Consider the following 7,080-nt stretch of genomic DNA (forward strand, 5'->3'; position numbering starts at 1 on the left):
CTTTACACTTAAATACTAGAGGGTGAGTTTGCAAAGTAGATTATAAATTGCAAAGAAAGAATGACAATCTCAGAAAGTGAACATCACAAACACAAGTATGTATACTGGTTCCACCTCCCCGGTGTACATCCAGTCCCCAAGCAAATCCCGCTTGAGAGTTTTCACAATGATTTTAAAACCTTATAAAATCAAAAGCAAACCCGACCAATTTGTAATACCATGCAAATTACAGCCTAATTGACAAGACCATGCCAATCGTCACACCGATATCTAGACCAAGAGATCAACACTCTCAAACCTGAGAGAACCTTCCTTGAATCAATGTGCAATTCTAATCCTATAAGCCTTGATGTGGATGTGAGCGTGTAACAGTGGCTTATCAATCTTTTTAACTCTCTGAATATTACCTAAACAAGCTCTAAGAATAATAGGTAAAAGGCAATATCAGAAAGTCTCTTTTATGAAAAAACAGATCGAAAAACTGAAAGTTTAGAGAGTTAATTTGCACAATATATGAATCTTACAAGTGCAAAACTTGATGCTTGTTTTCTGATATTTAAACCTATTTATAGCCTCTGAAATGATATAATTTTAAACCCAATTAACATCCACAAAACAGCTATAAACAGTCACTTATTCAAAACATAAAATCTAAAAAAAGTGCATATGTAGTCGACTGCAAGTCATAGTTGTTGACTACACTGAGTCTAAACAGATTCTGTGAAGTTAGAAAATTACTTAGTAGTCGACTACAAGGCATAGTAGTCGACTACACTGTAAACTCACAGAATCTGAAATTTTTAATTTTAGTATTTTGGCTGTAACTTTCTCATCCAACATTAAAATGAGGTGATTTAAGATTTGTTAGAAAGCTGTTGAAGAGACCTACAACTTTGGTATTTTGATGTTTTCTAGATTCGAATTTCTAAGGGGTGTAAATAAAATATTTTAAGACTCACTCAATATCTATAAACTCTAATGGCTAACATAGGAGATTTTTATTGCTAACCAACACACTAAGCATGTGTTAGTGTGTTCTAACACTATGTGTGTGCATGTGTGTGAGTGATCAAGGCTTGTACAAATTTCTAAGCAAAGAAAATGTAATAACAAAGAAAATATATTACATTTTCTTTGCTTAGAAATTTGTACAAGCGTTGATCACTCACACACATGCACACACATAGTGTTAGAACACACTAACACATACTTAGTATGTTGGTTAATAATAGAAATCTCCTATGTTAACCATTAGAGTATTTAGTTAACCATTGAGTCTAAAATATTTCATACATAACATTTTTACCCCTTAGTAGTCGACTAATTAGATTAGTAGTCGACTACTAAAGTCTAAGATCAAAATATAAGTTTCTGTAAAATTACAGAGTAGTCGACTACTAAGGAATATAGTCGACTACTCAGCTTTGAATTTTGATTTATAGAACTTTTGTTTTACAGAGTAGTCGACTACAACTAATTATAGTCGACTACTGAGCTTTGAATTTTGAATTCCAGAACTTCTGTTTTATGGAGTAGTCAACTATAACTAATTATAGTCGACTACTCAGCTTCAATTTTTGAATTTCAGACTTTCTGTTTTACAGAGTAGTCGACTAATGATTATTATAGTCGACTACTATGACAGTTTTCTGACATATTAGAATTTAAATTGATAACAGTTTATAGCCGTTTTGTGTACGTTTTGAGGGTTTGAAAACATGTCTTTTCAAGGCTATAAATATGTTATATGTTCAGAATTTTGGGTCACGAATTCCTATACATAAGATTCAAGTTTTGTGCATCTTTCAAAAGTAAAATTTACAGATTTTCACTAAGTGTTGAGAAAAATCATTTTCTGATTTTGCCTTTGATCCTCATTCAATATACAATCAAGATAGACAATTTTTAGAGATTTAAAACATTCCTAGCCACTGCTACACATCATAATACTATCAAGGCTTATAGGAATCAAGTTGTATCAATATAAGTGTTCTCTCGAGTGTGAGAGGTGTAATCTCTAGGTGAATAGGTTGGTTGTAATTTGTAGGGACTTACAAATTGGTCAGGTTTGATGTTTTGATTTTGTAAGTTTTTTAAAATTATAGTGGAACTCTCAAGCGGGATTTGCTTGGGGACTGGATGTACACCTGGAAGGTAGAACCAGTATAAAATTCTGTGTTTGTGATTGTTATTTTCTGTGATTGTGCTATTTCTTTGCAAACTATAATATTCTTTGCATTATTTTTTTAATAGAATACTATTCACCCCCTAGTATTTTAGTGTGATTGGATCAGATCCTACATTAAAGTATATCTTCTTATTATTATTTTTAGTGTCAAAATGAGTTCAAAGAGATATTATTACTCATTTGATTTTTAGTACATCCATGATTTGGATTTGGGAGATATTTTTAGCATTCAGTCATATTATTATTATTATTAGTGTCAAAATGAGTTCAAAGAGATATTATTTTTTTTGACAATAAAGTATATCTTCTTCTTTACTTTATTTTGCCTTGAACTCATCTATGTCTTGAGTATCTCTTTGAATATAATTGTTGATATAGCTCTGGTACTGCAAAACAAATGTTAGCATATAATGCACACAACATATAATATTTGTTATCATCAAAACAAACTAATCTTGGGATCAAGATTCCTAACAACACTAACTGCTTTCACAATGATAAATGTCCGCCTATCATTAATTTCAGGCTTTGTCGTGAAATAACTGTGATGACATCAGAGGATTGTTTTCAATGTTGAAGTGGATACAACAAACCAAAATAAATATAACAACACTTCAGGCTCCATACCTAAAGTTTTCTAGAATATGTATGGGTAACATCTCAAAGGTACATGAAAGACATCCTTAGTTATGTCATTATAAAATGCAATAGTCCAAATGTACTTAACTACAGTCATAAAACTTGATCTCAAAAAGCCCATCAAGATCACCAAACCCTAATGCATACCACATCTTTTTCCAACAGAGAAGAAGGATCAGGGAGTGAGGGAGAGAGACCGATCGCAATTTTGAGAGAGGAGAGAGAGAGAGAGAGACAGAGAAGAAGGATCGCGGAGTGAGGGAGAGGGACCGATCACAATTTTGAGAGATGAGGAATCGAGGTTGGGATTTCACAAATATGAAGGGTTGGATTGTAAGTTGAAATCCAAGGTTTAGACCGTTTAGAGCTTTAAAATCTAGGACAAATTTTTAAAACAAACTATTTTGCAAATTTATTCCCAAAAAACACCGGGTCGGTTTTTACAAATAAAAATTAAAGATGTCGTTTTTTGGGAATAAAATTACAAAAGGGATTGTTTTGAAAATTTGTCCTTAAAATCTATATTAATAAATATACTGGATTTGAAATCCAAGCCCAAACTGAAGCCCAAACGTTAAATTTGTATTTGAAATACCCTCGAATTTCAAATCATGAGCTCAAATCTGGATTCCCAAAATTTAAAGAAGAATGCCAGGTAGCAATTTAATTTATAGTAAAAATGAGTCTCTAGAGTATTTCATCAAACATCTAGGAAGCAACACCTAATGAAAAGATCACACATATGGAATTTGATACCTTGGAGTGGCTCCAAGCTTTGGCAATCGGGCAATGGTCTTGACTTCCTCTCTCAGATCAAACAAAAAACAAAATCAAGCTTCTGATTTTTGTCAAAAATAACAAAACTAACAAAAGTTAGAGAGAGAGAGAGAGAGAGAGGCGATAACATTATGGTTATCTCGACAAGTCTCAAGCAGTTACCTTGATGATTCTCAAGCGGTTACCTCGATTAGTCTTTTGTGACAGTGGTGGCTACGAGTGAGGCAGCGAGTAAGAAACTCTAGGTCCACAGATGAGATTAATGACTCAGTTTCGACCATATCAGCAGCGCAACCAGAAATTGAGTCGATTTAAAAAAAGTCGTTGTCTAAATAGTCGGGATTGTTAACCCCGACTACTTACTACCGCTCACAAAATAGTTGGGTTTGAAAACCCCGGCTATTTTGTACTACTTACAAAATAGTCGGGGCTGTCAACCTCAACTATTTGCTTGTGGGCCCCTTACTTTAAAAAGGAGTTAGGGTAGGTGACCCCGACTACATTTTACTTATATTAGACCGGACCCATTGACTCCCCTTTCATTCTTCATTTATCTTTCTCTCTCTTGTTCCGACCAAACTCTCTCTCTTGCTTAGACCCAACTCTCACTTACTCTCAATAGGAAGAATGGTTATTTGCGGTGGGTCGACTGTAGAGTAATTTCTCTTCATTCTCTCTTCTTCAATACTTAGGAAAAATTTTTGAAGGTGTGTTTGGTGAAGTCTCTGCAAAACAGTCAGGGTTACCGACCCCAACTATTTTGTGAGCAATAGAATTAGGGTTCGCAACCCCGACTATTACGTGACATATATTAAATAGTTGGGGTTAGCGACCCCGACTAATTAGAGGCCCTATCTAATTAGTCGGATTTGCCAATCATAACTAGTTGGATTTGGCTTCTAATTAGTCAGGGTTGACAACATCGACTATTTAGACATCGACTTTTGTTAAAATCGATCCAGTTTCTGACCGCGATGCTAACGTGGCAGAAACTGGGTCGATTTTTTTAATATTTCTAGATTGTGTCGAAATTGGGAAATAAACTTTTAAATGGTCTATTTTAAAATTTTCTACCACGTTTTAATGATAGAACTGTACTTTCCGAACATTAGAATACAGGTCAGTTAATGCAGGTCAGTTGAACCTTGAAATATCTGCATACTTCCAATAAGAAATGAAAACTTTATTTTTTTTCGACTTCCCGCTCTGATATCATACTCACTTTAAAAGCACGAGTTCGAAAAAATCTTTCAATGGTCAATATTATCCTTTACTATTTTGAATATTTCGTTTATATCTTAATCTATCCTAATCATAATTACATCCTACCCTAATCTTACGTGAATTATCTATAGCTTAACAATTTAAAAAGTAATATTAATAAAATATATAAAACATCTTTATGGTATTAGTTTGTTAAGATAAAGAAATTATCATAGCTCACATACTATAATACATGAAGTATTGCAAAAAAACCCTAAAAAGTTTTAAAATTACACAAAATATCTAAAAAAGTTTAAAATTATAAAAACCATCACGATATCTTAAAACTTAGAATAACAAATATGAAATTAAGAAATTAACAGCAGTTTCGGAAGAATTTAAAATTTACAGTTAGTACCTCAATGTCTCAAAAATTATAGAAACATCATAAAAAGTTCACAAACAAGCACTCTAAAATTCTAAAATTTTATAACTTGTAAACAATATAGATGAATTTAAGGGATTACCATGATGCATCCAAAAATTTCTAACATTTCAAAACTTAAAGCAATAAACATGAAATTAAGAAATTAATAGCAGCCTTTGAAGAATTTAAAATTTTTAATTAACACCATCAATATCTTAAAAATTATGGAAACAAGCTCAAAAGTTTAAATTATAAAAAATCATCCTAAAATTCTAAAATTTAAAAATTTGTAAATAATAAAAGATGAATTCAAGATATTACCCTCAGACACCTAAAAATTTAAAATTTATCAAAATTAATCTTAAGTTTACAAAAATTGTAAAAAAAACTCCTTTAAAATTTAGAAATCATAAAAAAAAACTCTATATTTTCAAAATTTTTAACAAGTACACATCAAATCTGGAAACTATTTGTAGACTGTTGAAAATTTAAAATTTTCCAAAATTAATCTTTAGTTTTAATAATTGAAAAAAGCACCCTCAAAATTTTTTAAGTTGCAAGAAATATCCTAACCTTTTAAAAAATTACCACCCGTACATGAAACTTAGAAGTTACAACTACCAAACTTAAAAGAATTTTTTAAAAAAAACTATCACAAAGTTTTAAAAACTACAAATCACACTCTCAAAGTTCAAAACCATAAAAAAGGACTTAAATTTTAAAACTTAGCAAAGAAAAGTGTAATTGTTGGTATTTTTTCATTAAGATATGCGTGTGTGTGAGTGAGTGAGTGAGTGTGTATGTGTGTGTGTGAGTGAGTGAGTGAGTGTGTGTGCAATTTCCAATTTAGGGTTTACTATCGATCCCTTTTCAGCATCTAAAAATAGTATACGTTGATACTGGTAAACAAAAGCAATAAGAATTGATTAAAACATTCGGCAAAGGAATAAAAATTTAAAAAATATTATAGCTTAAAATTATCACCACTATATAAATTAAAGTAACTACATATAATTTTACTAATAGGTTGGAGCTGGAAAAAATACATTAGTAAAATAATTGATAAATGTTTAAATCTATAAAAATAATAAAATATTACAATATAATAGCTTAGTATTAATTAATTATAATTTAGAAACATTAATTTATGATATTAATAATATTTATAAGGTAAAAGAATACAAGGAATTACATACAGACTATCAGAATGTTTAGAAAAGCCCTTCAAAAGAATTAAGCTATTTCCATTACAAATGAGAAAGTAACAGAAATAAATTTAAAATTCAAAAAATGTCCAAAAATCACTTGAATTGGCATTAACATAAAGCATATCTATTAAAGAAGCACCGACTGAGTTGCATTAAAAAATAATTTAACAACTTTATCCCAATCAAAAAAAAATTCTCTAAGGAAGATATAAAAAAAATTCATACTTTGTTCTTCAAATACTAAATAAATTAAATATTAATATTATAATTTATGGCAAATTGGTAATGAAAAATACAAGTATTTAGTTTAGATCTTTGTGAAAATTGACAGGGATAGAGCAAATGTAATGTTATTGACATAATAAAAACTCTTATTGGATGCACATCAGAAGAATTCACTGTAGGAAAAAAGGTAGCTTCTAATCTTATTTAAGTACTAAATTAGGATCACAAAGAATTTCATATATATATATCTAAGGTGACACCCTAGGCTCCCACCTAAGGATGCGGCCTAAAATCACATCATTTTCTAAATTTTTTTGTGATCCGCTCCGTTGAACTTTATCTACACGTTATTAAACCCAAACACACCAATTTTAGGGTGAACCCGTCGTGTTTTGACCCTTTATCCACTCGCT

This window comes from Asparagus officinalis, chromosome 1 (assembly GCF_001876935.1).
Source record: "Asparagus officinalis chromosome 1, Aspof.V1, whole genome shotgun sequence".
NCBI classification, from domain to species: Eukaryota; Viridiplantae; Streptophyta; class Magnoliopsida; order Asparagales; family Asparagaceae; genus Asparagus; species Asparagus officinalis.